The sequence below is a fragment of the Mus musculus genome, chromosome 1, assembly GCF_000001635.26.
Source record: "Mus musculus strain C57BL/6J chromosome 1, GRCm38.p6 C57BL/6J".
NCBI classification, from domain to species: Eukaryota; Metazoa; Chordata; class Mammalia; order Rodentia; family Muridae; genus Mus; species Mus musculus.
This window is the reverse complement of record NC_000067.6, coordinates 120,673,364-120,694,158: the sequence shown is the minus strand read 5'-3', so window position 1 is coordinate 120,694,158 and position 20,795 is coordinate 120,673,364. Positions and strand designations below refer to the sequence as shown.

General features: G+C 45.5%; 1 long non-coding RNA gene across 21 annotated transcripts in view; it reads right to left on the bottom strand.

Moving 5' to 3' along the window:
• Positions 1-20,795, bottom strand: part of 2610027F03Rik — a 148,914-nt gene that overhangs the window by 69,409 nt on the left and 58,710 nt on the right. For 8 of the 21 annotated variants that reach the window (XR_878468.2, XR_387323.3, XR_387328.3 and 5 more), the window contains 5 exons: positions 15,040-15,241; positions 14,010-14,459; positions 5,385-5,558; positions 4,962-5,116; positions 3,755-4,050 (listed from right to left, as the gene is read on the bottom strand). This is a non-coding gene — a long non-coding RNA (RIKEN cDNA 2610027F03 gene). The other 13 variants (XR_001779377.1, XR_001779382.1, XR_001779380.1 and 10 more) reach the window with 7 other exon arrangements.

The following is a 20,795-nucleotide window of genomic DNA, read 5'->3' as shown; positions in this document are numbered from 1 at the left end:
AATGCGACTTGACTCAAGCAGGAGACCCAGGCTGAGGCTTCCAGCAAGCACTTGTGACCTGGATCTCTGTGTAAATTTTTACCACTTACACATGCATCCATGCTGTTTTGGATAGGCTTAGAACCAACTAATTAGAGTAGGAGGCTAGGGAGATGAGTCACAAGCCAGTCAAGCCAGAGGACCTGAGTTTGGGTCCTCAGAACTTATGTAAAGGCAGACAGTACAGTAGTTCACATCTGTAAACCTAGCACTCTTAATGGAGGCAGAGGAAGGAGAATCCTCAGAATTTCCCAGGCAAGCTAGAAATGAACAACGAGAGAACCTGACTCAAATAATGTAGATGATTGGCACTGATCTTGTGCTTTCACCTCCATCCTTGAGTTATGGTACATATGTAGTCAGACAGACACATACACAGACATACATACACACACACACCACATACATGTACATTTGGTTTTTAAACTAGTACTTATGAAGTCCAGCCAACCATTCTCTTTTCATCCAGTTCCCTTTCTGTTATTGTGATAAAGCACTCTGAACAAAAGCCACATACTGGAGGAAAGGATTTATATGGCTGATACTTCTAGGTCATAGTCTATCACTGAGGAAAATCAGGGCGGAAACTTGAAGCAGAAACCATGGAGGGAGGAATGCTGCTTGCTGGCTTGCTCATAGGATCATGTTTACCTAGCTTTCTATCTAGCCCAGGAGAACCTGCCCAGGGAATGGTACCTTATACATCAACTAACAAGCAAGACAATCCCATACAGACAAACCTGATAAAGACAATACTCAACTGAGACTTTTTCCCCAGTGATGTTAGATTGTCAAGTTGGCAGGCAATGCTGACTACAATACCTGCCTTGCTCATGCTTTGGCATGCCCTGCAAGTCTGACCTCTATGTAGACACATATGCTCAATTACTGAACAATCATTCCTCTGAGATATAGCTTTCAAACCAGTTCACACAGAAAGCCAAATGCACACTTGGCCGGAAAGAAATATTCTTGTCACATAAGAGCTCGTATTAATCAAAAATCACATTATGGCTCCTGGAATGAAGTTTCCTTTACTACTTTTTCATAATAATCCCAGATAAGATAAAATTGGTAATTGCACGTTCTCTTCTGATGGGAGATAATACAAAAGTGGTATAGAAATTTGACTTAAAAAGAGTATATTCACTTGGCTAATAGGCTTCCATTATGCAGCCTTTACTTATTCATGCAGTACAATTTTGCCGCATATTGAAAAGTTTAATTAGAAGTTACATGTTACATTGTCCCTCAGTGTTAGCCACAGAGGAAAGTTTTCAACAGTCAAAGAAGGAAAAAGGCAATGGAAGCCCAGGAAGACAGTGAAGGCTACTTACATAGACTACCTACGCCAACCTCCAGGAAGGCTGTCTCCTAGACAGGTCACCTTCAGATCAGAGCTTGAGGCTAATTTTGTATCAATAAAGCTTACCTTTTACAGTGGCTGAAAGGACAATATGTGGGTTCCCAGGAATAGGTTAATGAGTGTCATTTGTTTTCTTTATAACTCACCCTGCAAAGGGGCCCTGACTCTATGATCCCCAGGAGCAAAGGCACCCTTCCATCAGTAGGCTGATAACAACAGGCTGGGTATGTGAGTTTTTTCCCAGCTAACAAGTATTGCCTTAATTACTAGTCGTCCATGCCTATTAATCAATTAAATCATAATTGCATTGCCAACATCAGCAAGCCAAGCCTAAGCCACACTTTCACAATGGACTATTCCTGATGGAGACACAAAGGCCACAGAGGCCTATCATAAATCATACCATTGGAGGGTCGTGATTTGCCTACCTAATGGTTGAATGGCCACACCAGCTGTGATGAAGTCCTTGCTCTTTCACTAGAACCCTGTGTAGGGGAAGGTTTGAGATTCAAAATGGGCAACGAACATTCTTGTGGACTGTGCCCCTTCTGGGCCTTTCTCACACTGCAGTGCAGAAGCACCTGGGCGCGGTCATCTGTACAGTCCTTTTTTTTAAGCCGAAGTATACATTTGAAAGCATGTGACAGTTACCTTAGGCCTATGCTGCAGCCCGAAAAGTCAGGTTGTCTGCAGGGTATCATTGTGATCACCACCATCACCACCACCATTGCCATCATTACCTCATCACTACCACCATCACCATTAGCATCATTACCTCATCACTACCACCATCACCATCTTTACTCCACTATTACCACCATCCTCTTCACCACCAACATCTCTGTCCTCTGAGAGACACCACGGGGAAGAGTTAGCTCCCCAGTAGCTTGGCTCGGTTAGTCAGTCATTGATAGCACATGTCAGGAGCTCAGCATTCCAACTCCTCCTTCCCCACAACAAGGATGCCAACTACCCTGACAGGGATAGAGGCTCCTCAGACTTTCAAAGAGTCTATTTGGGGCAGAGCAGAAATGATTTATGAACCAACTCTATTAGTCAGACTTTTTGAGTCACTACAACCAAGCACCCAAGGGGAAAAAAAGTTAAAGAAATAAATGTTTACTGTATCTCATAGTTTTAGTCTATTACAACAGGGAGGGGTCAGAGGAGGAGAATTCATATCATGGGGGAACAAAAAACAGGGAAAAATAAATACAGGAAATAGGCAGGACAGATGTAACCCCCAAGGATAAGCTACCAGTGACCTACTTCTTCCAACCAGACCCCACCTCTGACCTTTCACCACCTCCCAATAATGCCATCATATTCATCATGTTATGAATCCATCAGTAAGTTAATCGACTCGTTAGATCAGACTCATCATGATCAACTACTCATCTCTGGAAACAGCATCACAGACACACCCAAGGTGTGCTTCACTAGTTCATGAATCCAGTCTAGCTAGCCATCACACCAACTATTTACTCTTGATTTAGCTTGTCCTTAGGCACAGCATATATTTATAGAGCTTGGCTTTGCTTCAGAGAAGAGCCTTGTGAGAAACCATTCCTCTGGCTCAGCTTGAATTGAAACCCCTCCTGCCCCATAGGGATGGGCAGAACTGGAGAGCAACTGCCCCTGGGTAAACCATGATGGCTCAATACCTTTCCCTTCTCCCAGTTCACCACCATCTGTACACACATCAAGGGTGGCACAGAACTACAAGGGTGGCTAGTGAGAACTGCACCAAAATAGAGACTACCTCCCATTGAGCATGTGCAGCATAATTCACAGGAATGTGTGCTGGGGAACAGAGCTCAAAGCACATGAAAGATGCTCAAGGAAGGAACATTGTGGAAGGAGATGGAGATCCATTCAACAAATAGTACTAAGCATTATTCACATGTCAATCAAAGAAACCAGTGAGTAACCTGAAGGGGCTCATGGACCAGAGCCAAGGGCAGGAGGGGTGTTGTGTGGCACTCTTCCTTGGGATACATGAACAAACTTCTACTCACCCCAAAGAGAGAAGCAATAACATACCTAAGTAACAATTCCAACAAAATACAACTTGGTGAACCAATGAGAGCCTGTAAGAGCTGGAACTGAGCTGGGATTACCCCAGCTTAGGCAGGAAAAGGGAGCCAAGGGTGGCAATGTGTGTCCATTTCCACAAGGCAAAAATCAGAGAAGGAAAGGGATGGATGTGGAGATGGGAACCCGGACAGAAGAAAAATTCTGGCAGATCCCAGCCAGGCTGTGGGAAGGAGCTCCTTGGGGGTGATGCTGCTATCTGAGATGAATGTGTATCTATCAGGCTTCTCCAGAGGAACAAACCAATAAAATGAATGCATATAAAAACGGAACTTTATTCAATTAGCTTGCACAATAAAGGCTAGATACTCCAACCATGGCTGTCTTCACACTGTAGAAAGTGAAGGTGTAGGGGCTGCTCAGTCCATGAAACCACATGCCTCAGCCATCCCAACCTCATGCCCAGGGCATGGATGATTCTTGGATAGTCATGGCTCTTCAGCCCAGGCTAAAAGTCCAAAGAAACCAGATTCTGATGTCAAGGAAAGATGGTGTCAACAGACGCAGTGGCAGCAGCAGTGGCAGAGGCACTTGCCAGAAAGAGACAAAGACTAGAAGGCAAAAAAACAAAAGCTTTTCACTGGGACTCTACTTCTAGGAAAGTGCCATGCAAATTTAGGGTGGGGCTTCTCACTTTAATTAATACCTTGATTAATCCTGATCAAGAAAATCCTTAATAGGCAAGCCTTGAGGTTTACCTAATCTAGATAATATCTCACTGGTGTACCAGAGGCTTGACTCAAGGGTGGTTCTAGATCAGCAGTTCTCAACCTGTGGGTCTCAACCTCATTGGGGATTGAACAATCCTTTCACGGGGGTCGAATATCAGATGTCCTGCACATTACATATCTACATTACTATTTTTAAAAGAAACAAAATTACAGTTATGAGGTAGCAACAGAAGTATTTTTATGGCTGGGGGTCACCAGAATATGAAGAACTTTAATAAAGAATCCCAGAAATTGGAAGGTTGAGAACCACTGATCTAGATCCTGAGATCTAACTGAGATTCCCCATAGGCATGAACCACGGGTTGTGGTTGCTATGATGCAGTACTGCAATCTAGTCATGTGTCCCCCACCAGCCTTAGTCTGGCTTTTCTTTCACCTGGGTTTCCCCACAGGTGGCAGGATGCTCACTGTTTATTAAGTATCTGCTGGGTGGCAGGCACAGAACCAGTACACTGTCTCCAGTGACATTTAATCATTTCTATCATCTTAAAAAGTCCCCTGGTCTTTGAAGATGAGAAAATGGGCTGAGAGGAGAGTGAAGCCTGCAAAGAAGGAGGGAAGCAGAGAGGCAATAGCCTTATTGGTCAATTACAGACACAAGAGCAGTTTGGCCTCTACCCTCCCTCCCCACTCCAGCCATCACTTTCACTTAGACAGTGGAAAATTCCCATACCAAGGAAAGCAGTATAAGGCGAGAGCTGGAGATGCAGCTTCAATGGTAAAGTACTTACCGAGCATCCACAAAGCCATCTGTTCCACCCATGGCTCTGCACAAGCTGAGCGTGGCTGCACACACATCACATCCTGACACTTCAGAAGTGAAGTCAGGAGCCTCTGGAGTTCAGCTACATAGGGAGTTCGAAGTCTACCAGGGCTACCTGAGACCCTGTCTCAAAAAAGAATAGGTACATGAGAAATTGAAACCATAAAAATAAAAATACATCTGAGCGTGGTGGCGCACGCCTTTAATCCCAGCTCTCGGGAGGCAGAGGCAGGCAGATTTCTGAGTTCGAGGCTAGCCTGGTCTACAAAGTGAGTTCCAGGACAGCCAGGGCTATACAGAGAAACCCTGTCTCGAAAAACCAAATAAATAAATAAATAAATAAATAAATAAATAAATAAATAAATAAAATAAAAATACAATGTGTGCTTACCATTTAACTCTAAACCTTTGAGCAGGAATCACGTGGCTGTAGGAGCTTCCCAGTGGGCTTTTGTGTGAATACAGAGGAAGGGAGGACAAAGACTCCATGAGATCATCCTGGCTTAGATTTGTGGCTCCTTCTCACCAGAAACCCAGGGTCAAGATGAAGAGCCAAGGGTTAAGGCTGTGTTAAACATGAAAGCAGATCAGATTTGAGAAAGTCCTCCCATCCTCCTGCCTCTGAACACAGAGATGTGAAAATTTTAAGATTATTTTATTGATTTATTTTGAGGATTAGGGGTACATGATGTGCACTGTGTGTGTGGGGGGGGGGGAGGGTTAAAGGATGACTCTTCAGAAGTAGCATCTTCCCTTCTGCCATGTTAGTGAGGCAGGTCTCTCTTTATTTCTGCCTCTGCACTGCATATCCATGACATTTCTGATACCTTCCCTCCCTATGAGGCTGGGCTTATATAATGGATGCCAAACACCGGTTCCAGGTTCTAAGATAGAATTCCAGTCCTTGGGGTTGAGCATTGAGCACTTTTCATCCGCTGAGCTATCTCAGCCTGGCCAGCAGCATTGACTTTGAAGGCTCCTTACTATCTTCCTGGCTTCCTCCTGTGGTCCTTGGTGTCCTGTGCATGCTGCCTCCTACCTAACTTGCCTTCACGCTGCACTCCAGCACCCCTCCCCCACCCCTCACCCTCTAGAAAATAGCTTTCTGAGGATTTGCTTAGTGGAAACATCCAGCGCCCTAGGAATTGGCTCCCTTGCTAGAAAAAGCAAAGATTTCCTCCTCTTAGGCTGCTGCGAGAGGCTGGCACCTGAGTTGTGGTAACTTCAAAGGCTGCACACATTTCAGCTCCAGAGACCAGAGAAGGCTGGGGGCTCCTCCCGCTGCCTCTGCCTGGACTCATACCAATTCCATGGCCACCTGCAGGAAGGGCTCTGTGCACATGATTTAAGAAGCCTAAAAATCTGAGTGTACAGCTGTATCTGGGGATAGGCATGGATGTCCAAAAGGTATAGTGTTTTCAGAATCCTTAAGACCAGCCTTGGGGCCCAGAAGTTGCTAGTCACCAAGCTAGATGACCTGAGTCTCCTGCCCTGAATCTGTACTGTAGAAGATAGATAGAGGCACAGGCAGGGAATGAAATCTACATTTGGAGAAGGTCTTGGGTTCCTGGCTTCAGTGGGTAATAGATATTTATGACTAAGAAGTCACCCCAAAAGAAGCTTTTACTAGAGCCATGGCACTCTCTGATCACAGGCTCTGCTGGCCTTTCTAAGATAACCTTTATGTTCACATTTTAAACATTCTATGGAGATGCTTTCCTTCCTTAAAAAGAAGAAGGGGAGAAAGCCTTGAAGGCAGCTGTTTCCTATATGCAGCTGGATTCTGCCACACAACTGTTTCGCCTTTAACAACTTTGTCAAGCTTAATTTGAGAGTAATCTGATTGCAGGTATCAGGTAGGAACAGGACGCTTCCAAGGACCCAGATCCCCACAGAGGGGTCAGTTCTAGTATCCAGGGTGGAAGGGAAGCATTGGTCAGAACGCAGGAAGCCAGAGGACCACAGACTGGCTGTAAAGCGCCAAGTTCACCCCCACGAGTCCACCATGGACTCCAGGAGATAATGCCTATGGGCAGAAGGAATGAGGTTTTCATTGCCAGGTCCCCAGTAACATAAAATCTCACAAACAACCTCCGTAAATCATGCCGTGACAGCTACCGGGCTTGTCCAACGTTAAACATAAGGGACTCTTCTTTTAAGTGGGGCTGCAGTCGCAGGCGGCACCATCTCCAGTCCTCAAACATCTGTAGTTCATCTTATCGTTTGAAGAAATATATGAGTTTCACTGTCTTTTTTTTTTCTTTTAAGCCTTTTGCAGCTTCTGCTCCTTGACTTGTTTGAACACCATCTGCTATGTATAAAATTGGGGGTGGGGGTACAGTGTGGAAAAAGAACATTTGAGAGATCTGTGGAGCGAGAGAAAAAGCAAACACTTCTGTGGGCATCAGAGGCCATCCACTTTCCTTTCTCAGCACCAGCCTCTTGTGGGTGTTGAACTTGGGGTGCTGCCCTGAGCTTAGGCTAGAGCGTGCTCTGGGTTTTGAGGAGTTTGCTTATTTTATTAGTGTGTATGTGCTCTATCTATGTGGAGTATGTATGTCTAGTTCCTGTGTATGCAGGTATATGAATGCAGAGGCCAGAAGGGACAACTACAGATCCTGTTCTATGACCCTGAACCAGAATATCTCACAGATCCAGGAGCTAAGCTGGCAGCCGGCCCCAGTGATCCTCATACCTCCATTCAGCACAAAACCAAGGTTACAGGCACCTACACAGCCTCACTCGGCTCTTTACATACATGCTGGGGATGGGAACACAGGTCCTCACTCTCACACAGCCAGTGGTCTTACGTCTGAGCCACGTCTGAAGTCCCCCATTCTGGGTTGGTCTGGTGCTGGTTAATTCCTTACTAATCAGCTTTGCAGAAACCATGGTGACAGTGAAAGTCCGGCACAGGTGATTCTCGGGTCCTTAAAGACATGGAAACCCACCTCGGGATTGGCTGAGCCCCTCCAAAGTGTCTAGAGATAGGAAAGAAGCTAAATCATGGCCCTTGGAACAAGCAGTAGAGAGGGATGACACTCATATAATAGAAAGGCTAGTGGAGGGAGCATATGTCATAGCATAAAGTCACCACAGGGTGGTACAAACTGCAGTGCACAGTCTCCCTAGGGCTGGTATCTCAGAGAAGCTGAGGGACAGAGCACCAGGCAACTGGGCTGGAAATAAGGGCAGCAGGGGGCCTCCCGGCTCCTTCTTCCAAAGCAGAGGTGTCTGAACTGAAGCAAGCAGTCTACAGGCGACAGATGTTTAAACACTTGACCCCTAAATTAATCACCACCTCTTTGTACCCTAGGCCATGCCTGGTCCAGTTGCCTCAGCCCTAACGTGGTCCAGGCAACATACATAGCTCAAATTCCAGGGACTCCCATTCTATTGGCCAGGAAATTAATTTAAATGATGTTTTTAATGGCCAGAGCGTCATTATGGATGAACTAAGCCAACAGTGAGGACAGAGATTTTACACTAACTCTGAAAGATTTTTGCTACAAGCAGCTGTTGATCAAAAAACTGTTCATAGAACTCAAAGGCCCCTCAGACAATTTTACCATCCCCTAGTGGGGATGGTAAAACAAATACTTAATAAAACTGATTAAAGGGTTGAGGAGCTGACATAATCAATACAGTTCTTGTCAAGCAAACATGAAGACTTGAGTTCTACCCACAGAACTTGTGTATAAAGACTGGACATGGTCCTAGACGCTTGAAATCTCAGCACATGGGAGATGAAGGCAGGTGGATCCCTGGGGGTGGGGGGGGGGGAGGGACGTGGGAGGCTTTCTAGCCAGCCAGCCTAGTCTACCTGATGAACTCCAGGCCAGTGAGATACTCTGCCTTAAAAAATATATACAAAAACGGTAGACTGTTCCTGAAGAATCAGTACCCAAAGTTGCCATCTGACCTTCATGTAGATGCACACATCTTCCCAGTGGTAAAACATGTACCTGAGGTGGATAAGACTTTACCCATTGAAAATATTTTTACTGATTAATAACCCTCGAAATTCTCATTATCTTCAGCAGTATTGATTTTATTATCACAATTGACAAGAAGATGGTGTGACTTTCTAACTGAATTCTTGGTGAATTCTCTTCTTTGATTTCTTCCACTAAACTCCTGGCTGGACCTGCATTAAAGGTTCATATCTGTCTTGAGCCATAATTCTTAGTTTTTTAAAATAGGTTTTATTTTTAAATAATATGTAGATGTGCATGTAAGTGAGTGTAGATGCCGTCGGAGACCCAAAGAAGCTGCCAACTGGAGCTGGTGTTTCAGGCAGTTGCAAGCCATCCAGTATTGGTGCTGGAAACTGAACTTGGGTCTTCTTAGCTGCTGAACTATCTCACCAGGTCCCCTGAGCTACAGTTTTTAAACATTTCTAATCCTTTGTCTCTGAAATGAAATATGAAGATGCCATTAGAACTCATGGGTTTGTTTGGTTGGTTTGGTTTGGGGATTGGAGATCTGATCCAGGACCCAGTGCATGCTAAACCGTTGCTCAACCACTGAACTGCATACCTACACTCTGCTTCTTAATGGCAGGCTGGCGCCTCAGGGTTCCGGCTGTGTGGGGCAATCCACTTGGGTCTGAGTTAAGCATGAGGCTTTGCCTACCATGGGAAAGAAAAGAGGTGCTAAACTGGTCCCGTTCATATTAGCAGAGAGCTGTCAGTGTCTCCCTGTCATGTGTCCCAGCATCCTTCCCATCAAATTTGCCAAGTAAGTGGAGAGACATTTCGGGCAACATTACAAATTTAACCAAGCATGCCCATGTCAGGGCTATATTTTGATGAGATAAAAGAAATTTTACCCCTGAAGGAAACAGGAGAAGAAGACCCTGTTAATCGCACTCTGTGTGTGTGTGTGTGTGTGTGTGTGTGTGTGTGTGTGTGTGTGTGTTTTGTGTGTGTGTATATGTGTGTGTGGGTGCGCATGTAAACTTGAAGGCTAAAGGTCAACTGCAGATGTCCTTTCTCTGAACCTATCCATCTTCCTTTCTGAGATGTGATTTCTCACTGTCTTGGAACTTCTCATTTTTGCTACACTGGTGGCCATTCCCCAGGGAATCCACCTTTCTCTATCTCTTCAAACTCTGAATCACGAGCCTGCTGCGTCACTCCTTGCTGCTCGTTTGCTTGCTTGTTTATTTTTCAGGTAGGTCCTGAGGAATGAACTTAGGTCCTCACCCTTGCACAGCAAGCACCTTACTGACTGAGCCATTTCCCCAGCTCTTAGTCACTCCTAAAAGCTGAGAAAATAAGCCACGTGTGGGGGTAAAGTAACTCTCTTTTAATCCCGGCACTCGGAAGACAGAGGCAGTCAGATCTCTGGGAGTTCAAGCTCAGCCTGCACTACACAGCAAGAAAAACAGAGAACTGAAATTACAGTTTGTAGTCAGTGTTTAGCCCGCAGAGCAGGGGCAGAGGCTGGTCGTGGTGCGTCTGCAGAAGCGTAGCTTCCTCCCCTCCCCCCCCCCCCCACCTGCCTGCCAACTGTTTCCTCTGAGACGGTGGTCAGGATCTGCCTGTGAGCTTTAATGCACAAGACTCCACATCTGGGCCTCCACACCACCTCTCTGACAACTGCAGATGTCTGAAGATGAAGTGCCTCCTGCTTGAGGAACTGTGCAACGAGGAGCCCCAAAAGGGAGTCCTGGACACTGTTTAAAAAGGCATCTGTCTTGAAGCAATTTCAGCGTCTCAGTCACCTGTTTACAAGTCTTGCTGGATGGGTTTTGAGGAATTTGGACTATTTTGAGGGACTCGGTTTTTTATATCCATTTATTTTGTTTATATGTGTGTGCATGAGTGTATGTGTCTATAGAGACCAGAGGCCTATGCCGGTGTCTTCTTTTATCTTTCTCCTCCACCTATTGGGATGGAGGCAGGGTTTCTCACTGAAGCTGAAGCTCAACCATCCAGACACAATAGCTGGCTAACAAGGACCAGCATCTTCCTGTCTCTGCCTCCCCAGCTCCAGTCTTTGCAGGGACATGATGCCTGGATTTCTTTGTGTGCTTGCTGGGGAATCTGAACTGCTAGTGGGAGCAAGCACTGTATTAAGTGAACCATCTCCCGAGCCCTATATTCATTGATTTTAATCATTCAAATCTCCCAGCTTTACCTTGGTTTTGTTCCTCTGCCTGAGCTGAAATGACCTGTCCCAACCTCCTAAAACTTTACTATCTTTTTAGATCAAGCACAGGGCAGAGGAGTCTGTAGGTCAAGACCGGAGCAGGAAGAGAGGTAGAATCGACTGTGTCTCCTGTGCTTGGGTTAAGTCAAGATTCATGGGTGAAGACACAGCAGAGGCTCCTGGGCCAGACTCCCTCTGATCTCATAACTCACCAGACTGTCAGCTTCTTACAACAGCAGTGCTCCTGGCTGCTTGCTGGGACTTTGGAGGGAGTCTGAGACTGAGACCACCCTTTAGAAGGCCATTCTCACCCAGCCTGGTGCAGACTAATGTTATGCTTGGGTCATGTAACTTCACTCTCAGGGAAAAATCAAGAATGGTGTTAAGTCGTAAATCACTCCACTCTGGAATGGATTTGAGCCAGAACGATCAGTCTGAGCATTCCTGCCTTGCTTGACCATGGTAAAGAGATTATGGTATGTAAGATTCGGCTAAACATAGCTTGTTTCCATTTCCTACTGTCCTGGTTGCCCGTCTCGCTATGAAAGGTTGAGACCTAGGAGGGGGAAAGTCATCCTCACTATGGATTGATTCTCACCCCAGGACATCCTATTCAGAGTTCATCCTTATAAGGCCATTGCGGGAGAGACTTGTGGGTCCATCAGAGAGATATTCATAAAGCTGGCGTTAGGATGGCTTCAACTGGCCTGTCTCACAAATCAGCAAGAACAGAAGGTACCAAACAACAGAAGCTTGCCTGTGAGGTCCCAACTCAGCAAAATTTGCTCACTCCTGCACCACGCACCAGTTCACATGGTGGAAACTGACTTCCCTTTTCCCTGATGTTAATGGAGTTCCCAGTTATAATGAAACAATCTTAGCAGATCTGCTTGCCCTGAGGTAAGCAGTTCCTGATATCCATATGGAAGCTTCTCCAGATGCTTAGTTTAGTTTAGTTTCCTAAAGATTCACTCCTACAGTCTGAATACTCATGATTAAAGAAGGAGAACAATGTGTGAGGAGGAGAGACGGCGCAACAAGTAAAGATGGCTGCCTCCAAGCCCAACTGCAAGTCGGATTTCAGGGACTTTGTATGTTAGAAGAAGAGAATTATTTCCTGCAAGATGTCCTCTGACCTCCACTCATGTGCATATACAAGCTCTCTGACCCCAATACACATGCACTCACACAAAACTAAAGTGCAATAGGGTTGAGCCTGCATCCTGGATAAGTGGGTGAAAACACCTGCCTCCAAACCTGGTCACATGTGTTTGATCCCTAGACACAACAGGTACAGGGAGAGAACTGAGTCCTCTTGCTTGTCCTCTGGTCTCCACATATATATATATTGTGGCCCAGGGGGACACAAAAGCACTAAATAAATAAATAAATAAATAAATAAATAAATAAATAAATAAAGTTAAAACATTAAAATCCTGGGCTGCTGAGATAGCTCATTCCAAAGAAGAAAACAAACAAACAATAACAGGTGTAGTGGTGTGTGCTTGTTCTCTCAGCATTACAGAGGCAGAGACAAACAGAATCCTGGAACCCACTGGCCAGCCAGCCTAGCCTACCTTGCCAGTTTCAGACCAGTGAGAAACCCTGTCTCAGAAAGAAAACCAAGTAGACAACACTGGAAAAATGTTGTCCAAGGTTGTCCCTTGACAATCTCTTGTGCACACACACACACACACATCTGAACATGAACCCACAGGCACACATGCATATACCTAGACACAAGTACAAAGACCTACATTTGTGTTATCCACTTGATGTCATACATCCCCCAGTCTATGGAAAGCAGTTGACCTGGAGAAACACACAGGATCAACTCCATTATCATCAAGCATAGGGAAGGAATCCTTTTGCTTTCTGGAATGTAAGTCTGAAACACACAGAATAAAGTGCTTCCCTGGACAAACACAATGGATGGTGGGTTAATCAGGGAGCAAGACTGCTAAGGTGCCAGAACAGAAAGTCCTAGGCTCATAGAGAGAAGGCGGATACCATAGTCAATGTGAGCAAAGACATCTGCAAATGACAAGCCCCGGCTCCAGGCCAAGGCCATGCATTTGTCTTGCTGTGTGAGGTAGAACCAGGAGGTAGCCTTGACTAGAATCCATCTTGGTTGTTTATCATAGGAAATTATACAAGTGCAGTGGAGGCTACAATTTTCATATGGCTGTTGATGGGAGAAAGATTTCACATCAGGAAGCAGATGTCTCAAAAGATGAGTCCCTGATGCTCAGAGGACCTCATCATGTGTTTTTAAGTTCAAGAAACAAACCACGAACTGAATATGGCTCAAATTCTAGACTTCTTGATTAGCATGCACAAAGCCCTAGGTACAGTCCCCAGCACCGCACAAAGCCAGGCATAGTGGTACATGCCTGCAACCCCAGCACTTGGGAAGTGGAGGGAAGAGAAGCAGAAATTCAAGGTCATCCAGGGCAACATGGTGCCTTCCAGATCAGCCTGGGCTATATATAGGACACTTGGTTTCCAAAAACAAGTAAGGAAGGAGGAAGGAAGGAAGGAAGGAAGGAAGGAAGGAAGGAAGGAAGGAAGGAAGGAAGGAAGGAAGGAAGGAAGGAAGGAAGGAAGGAGATAGTGATCGAGAGAGGGAGGGAGGAAGGGAGGGAGGGAGGGAGGGGGAGGGAGGGAAGGAAGGAAACAGAGGCAATCACCTTTCACCTTTTCTCCACAATAAATAAGTATTTAGCCAATTTCTCCTCTCAAAGATGAACCGCTAATTAACATTCCTTTCATGTAAAGATGTAGAAGCACTTAAACTGGAAAGTTTACTAAGAGTTGTGGAATTATTATTAAAAATTATTCTGCATAAAAAGCAGCAGACCTGGATCAAGATGAGTCTCCTGAAAGTGCCGTTTATATGGATGTAGAAATCTGGATATAAATATATTTGTACATATTAATGCAATTTTGCATGCATTTCATTTTCTTTTTTGCTTGTTTTGATTTGTTGTGAGCCAGGGTTTCATGTAACCCAGGCTAGCCAGCCCCATATTCTTTATGCAGCCAATGATGACCTTGGACTTCTGATCTTCATGTCTCTACCTCCTAAATGTTGGGAATACAGGCAGGCCTGCGTTACCAGGCCACTTTTATGTGGTGCTGGGGTTGGAAGCCAGGGCTCCAGGCATGCTAGATAAGCACTCTCACAACCGAGGCCCATCCACAGGCCCAGACATTTCATTTTCCTTCTCTGTTCATACTGTCATGGATACAGCATTGGCTCAGTAGCTTGAGCAGTAATTGTGTTTGCAGCCTTGTGAACTTCCTGAACCTGTAATGAGAATAAGAAGTACTCAAACGCAACCCCTTTAAAAAGTAGCACCAAGAACCCATCTAAAAGGTCAGGCATGGTGATGCACACTTGTAATCCTGTGATGGAAGGGCAGAGGCATGTGGGCTCCCTGGACAGCCAGCCTAACCGACCTACACCATGAGTCCCAGGCTAGTGGGAGATCCTGTTTGAAAACCATGATGGATGACTCCTAAGACCAACCCCCGATTCTGTTCACTCACCTCCACGTGCATTCTGACATATTGCCTATTCTCTCTCACTGTCTCTCTGTGTCTCTCTTTGTCTCTCTTTCTTTCTCAAAAGCAGTGATTCTTAACCTACCTAACACAACCCTTTAATACAGTTCCTCCTGTAGTGATCCTCAGCCATAAGATGACTTCGTTTGCTACTTCCTCACTGTCACTTTGCTACCATTATGAGTCACAGTGTTGATATCTGATATGCAGGGTGGCCATAGGCAACCCCTATCAGAGGGTCCTCGGATCCCCAAGGGGTTCTGAGAATCACTGCTCTAAAGACAAGAAAAAAGGAAAGCACTGCCCCCTGCTTTGTACTTTACCTGAATCTTGGAGAACTTAGCTTTGCACTCATTGGCACTTTCTCTCCAGTCAGTAGGCAAGTGTGAGGGCCCACAGTAGGTGACAGGGCAGAGCAGGGCAAAATCCTAGTCAGTTGCTCATCCCCAGAGCATCTCCCTGAGTGAGACAAGTGGAGGACAGACCATCACACAGCTGGCACAGGAGGAGATGCCTGTGTCAAACCTGCCAGGCAGAAAATGAGCTGTTATCAGTCGGTTTGCTAATACCAAATGGCTGCCTACAGAGACGTATTTTGGGTTTCTAGAATACCATGCAGGCAGGGATTAAGCCAAAGGGTTCATCCTATGTGCACCTGGCTACAGAGTGAGATTTTTCAGTGTGTGTGTGTGTGTGTTTGTGTGTGTGTGTGTGTGTGTGTGTGTGTGTGTGTGTGTGTGTGTGTGTGTGTGTGTCACAGAATAGCATAATAGTTCTAACAACTCCTCCGCTGTCTGAAAATCCCTGAGCCAAGCTGAGGAGAAGGCTCCGCGGGTAACATGTTGGTCACACAAGCATGAGGATCAAAAAGCAGCCTCAACTCTGCACATTCATAATGTCAAAGCTGAGGAGATAGTGACAGGATTCCCATGGCTCGCTGGCAAGCCTGGTTGGTGGGTTCCAAACAAAAATGAGAGACCCTGCCTCAGAACAAGATGGTGGGCCGGAAAGATGGCTCCATGACTGAGAGCATTTGCTACACAGACCCCAGTTCCATCCCTGAAACCCAAGAGAAGGTAGATGGAGAGAACCAACTCTACAAAATCTCTCTGACCTACACATGTGTACATATATATCATGAACAAAACACACAATAACAGTGATGATGATGATGATGGTGGTGGTGGTGATGATGATGATGGTGATGATGATGATGGTGATAATGATGATGATAAATAACGTTTTTAAATGGTGCCTGTGAAGGCTCAATGCCCCAGTATAGGGAAATGCCAGGGCAGGGAGGAGGGAGTTGGTGGGTGGGTGGGTGGGTTAGCACCCTCATAGAAGCAGGGGGAGAGGAGATGGGATAGAGGGTTTTCAGAGGGGAAACCAGGATAAGGGATAACATTTGAAATGTAAATAAAGAAAATATCCAATAAAAGAAAAGAAAAAATTAAAAATCTTTGTTGTTCTTACACCTAGTATTCTGATAGTGGGTTAGTTGAAAAAGCAACAAAAAAAATAACCTATTATTTTTAATAATGAAAAGAGAAGGTGGAGATACCTGAGGTTGACCTCTGGTCTCTACACACACAAACATACCCACACTCATGCACAAACACACTCACACACACACACACACACACACACACACACACCACACATTCATACACACACTCATGCACACACAATCACACAGACCACACACATTCATACATACAGTCATGCACACACACCTTCACACACACAACACACTCTCACACACACTCATGCACACAAAACACACTCTCAAACTCATGCATACTAATGCTCACACCCTCACACATTTATACTCATGCACATGCACCCTTACACACTCACACACCCCACACACATTCATGTACACACACTCACAGACACATTCATACATACAGTCATACAGTCATACAGACACACCCTCACACACACAACACACTCACACACACTCCTACCCACTCAGGCACACACAACTCACTCACACACTCATATATACTAATGCACACACCCTCACACACACTCACACTCATGCACACTCACCTTTACACACAAGCACACACCCCACAGTTCACTACTGTGTCAGTTCCTTTTCTGTCTCTGTGACAGAACACCTTGACAAAAAGCAACTGAGAGGAGAAAGGGTCTGTTCTGGCTGACAGTTTCAAAGCACACACAGTCCATCACAATGGGGAAGGCATAAAAGCAGGAGTTCAGGGCTGGTAGCCAGGAAGTAGACTGATGGCATCTCATCCACACACAAGAATCACAGAGGAAAGACAGGAAGTGTGGCCAGGCTATAAATTCCCAAAGACCGCCTCCAGCGATGTCCATCCTCCATCAAGGTTTACGTCCTATAGGTTCTGTAACCTCCCAAAAGACAGAACCATCATCCAAGGAACAAGAGTTCATGAGCCTATGGAAGACATTTTACATCCAAGCTGTAGCAACTGTCATTTAATATTTAATGCCACGTAGATGGAATGGCCAGTATTGCTGTGCTTTGATGCTCCATGGACATGCCCCAAGCTTCCAAAAGACAAACACAGTGCAGCCAAGCTTATGCAGCCCTCTTCTCATGTTCACCACTTTCAGTAGAAACTGACCCCTCAATTTCAGCTGGGTGGAGCTGATGGGTGGAGCCCTCAAAATCTTTATAGCCACAGCAATCTAAAGTCCTTTGGGAACTTCTAGAAACATTTCATCTTCTCTGTCCCCTAGATATTGCATCCAGTAACATCATACTTAGGACTCACCCCAGTCAGTACCGAGATCCCTGCTTTTGCTGCACCCACAGTGGGCATTCTTTAAGTCTTGTGTGAAGACTGATAGGAAATCCATTCTGCACAAGAGGTAGCAGCTTTCAAAGCCCTGTGTTCTGTGTAGTTGGAGCTGAAAGCTGTTGCCTCCCTGAGCCTGGAGATTTCTCACTGAGAGATGACATTCTATAAAGATGTACCATGGCTTATCAATTGTCTATATCCTGACACTTTTGTCTCCTATGTCTTGACCCTTTGGGCATGGTTTTCCTGAACTTCCTTCAGTCCTGACCCACGGGAGGATCCTCTCCGTTGCATAGCCAATCATCTCTTTACTACACACATCTACTAAGACTCTGCAGTGCCTTCCACTGTAGTCAACATCAAGATGAAGGGTAGGGGATGGCCCAGTCATCAAAGTGCATAGCTCGCAAGGACCTGCATTTGATCCCCATAACCCACATTCAAACTCTAGGTGTAGTGCATGCCTATAGTCACAGCATGATGGTGGCCAAGGCTGAGAGCATGTGCTGCACAAACCTGCCAACCCCCGTTCCATCCCTGAAACCCAAGACAAGGTGGATGGAGAGAGCTAGCTTTACAAAATCCCCTCTGACCTTCACATGTCTGCACATATATCATGAACAGAGACACACACAATAACAATGACAATGACGATGACAATGATAACAACAATGACGATGATAAATGTACTGGCTAGTTTTATGTCAACTTGACACAGGCTGGAGTTATCAAAGAGAAAGGAGCTTCAGTTGAGGAAATGCCTCCATGAGATCCAGCTGTAAGGCATTTTCTCAATTATTGATCAAGAGGGAAAGGCCCCTTGTGGGTGGGACCATCCCTGGGCTGGTAGTCTTGAGGTCTATAAGAGAGCAGGCTGAGCAAGCCAGGGGAAGCAAGCCAGTAAGGAACATCCCTCCATGGCCTTTGCATCAGCTCCTACTCCTTGCCCTGCTTGAGTTCCAGTCCTGACTTCTTTTGGTGATGAACAGCAGTATGGAAGCGTAAGCTGAATAAACCCTTCCTCCCCAACTGCTTCTTGGTCATGATGTTTGTGCAGGAATAGAAACCCTAACTAAGACAATAAATAATTTTAAAGAATCAAGGTGGAGACACCTGAAGTTGACCTCTGGACATGATGACTTATTGTCTAGGCAACAGAGAAAGTTCAAATCTAGCCTGGGTAACTTAGTGAGAGCCTCTTCAAAAATGAAGAGTAGAAAGAGCATTAGAGTTGTAGCTCCTAGAGCATGTGCTTGATCCCCACATGATACTTGGCTCAATCCTCAGTGATTGTGATGGGGGAGCAAGGATAAACCTTACTGGATCTCTCTAGGTCTCTCTGCTCCCCTCAGATGGAAACCCTACCCTTGTGTTAGCTCAGAACCTTCACACATCCTGTCTCCATTCCTCAAGCCTACACCCTTCTCAAACCCAACCCACACTCTCACCTGGTAGGCTCTGTTCACAGCTCCAACACATGCCCTTTGGAAGCCCTCATTGGCAGGCCCTATCCAGATCCCATCTCTGCCTTCTGCCTCCCACAGGCATTGCTTCATTACTCACTATTGTGCCTATCACTGAACTGATTAAATCAACTGACTATTAAGGCTTCTCTCAATAGTCTGCAAGCAACAGGAAAGGAGAGGTCTGTGGGTTTTGCTCCATCTTTTTATACCTAATGCCTATCACAGTGCCTGAAGATCGTGGCTTCAGCAAGTAGATGGTCAATTAAAATGGGGTGAACTAAGTAACCTTCAGTGAGCTGAAGGTCAGGGAGAAGGAGGGTGGAAAAGAAGAAAAGGGGCAAGCAAAGGAAAGAGAGAAAGGAGGAAGAAAGGAGGGGTAAAGAATGGAAGAAGAAAAAGAGCAAGGGGTGGGGAGGAAGTCAAGGACAGCTTGTGAGTGCAGACACATGGAAGTCAAAGGACAGTTATGGAAGCCAGTTCTCTCCTTCCAGTGTGAAGCCTGAGTGTGTGTGTGTGTGTGTGTGTGTGTAAATGATGTAAGGATGCAGTATAATGGAAACAAAGATTTGTCAGGAGCAGCCATCTCCTCCTTGAGTGCCAGTCCATTTAGTCATTCCACAAACAGCTCATTCTTGATTGGCTCTGTGGGGAGGAAATACAAGAGAAGCTGGGTCTCATTGGACAGTAGCTGGTATATCATAGCCAATCCCAACCTTTGTTATCCTCAGTACTCACTTTCCATTCTGTCGTCCATTTTCCCTCTCTGCAATGCAAGCTGGTTGGATGACCCTTACTGATCACCCTGTAGCTAATATTCTGTCACCCAAACTGGAGAATAATAATAATAATAAAAAGCAACAAACACAGTTGATAACACTCAGTCTGGTGAGGCACCATGATGATTCTCTATATGATCTTATTGCATTCTCAATTATCCTAGGCAATTATCCATGCTGAGAGAAACTGAGGCAGAAGGCAATAGCTGACCTACCAATGATCAACCAGCAAGGTAGTGATGGAGTTGCACTGACTGCTGTGATCTAGATTCCTACATATTAGATTTGACATGGGCCCTGTGGTGGTGGTGGCAGGCAACATGATGGCGGAGGTAGAGACACATAGTCATGTTTAAAGTAGGTCTCCAGTCCAATGGATACCTTATTTTGACCTTTTGAGATAAGACACCTTGTGGAGAGGGAGAATCGTATATGTGGAAGGGATGTTAGTGTGTGTACATGTCTATCTGAATGTCATGGCGGTTGATATCCAGTGCCTTCTTCCGTTGCTCTCCACTGTATTGGGGGGGGGGGGAGACACACAAGGTCTTTCACTGAGCCTGGTATACACTGATAGTTAGACTGGCTGGCCAATTAACTCCAGGATCATCCTGTCTCCACCCCCGGTGCTGAAGTGACATACACAAGCATGCCCTGCTTTGTACATTGTGCTGAGAATCTAAACTCAGTCTCTCGTGCTTGGACAGCAAGCTTTTTACAGGCTAAGCCATTTTCCAAGGCCCTCAAGTCACCTCTTCCCAGATATATAAGCACCTAAGACCTCAACCTCCTAGATTATAAATATGGCAGTAACAGGAACGCGGCTTTTCTAGAGCTGGAGTCTCCTCTGGAGATTATCATGGCTTCAGAAGAGGGGTCTCTAACCTAGTTCTGCACCAGGTGCTGTCTAGCTGCCTCAGCCGGGCACCATGAACAAGACAGGAGTACAAAAGCCATTCAATTTGACCTGGTAACTTTGAAAACCTGAACAGTTTCACATAAATTTCAGATAGTCAACTTCACCTAAAATAGCCATTAATTG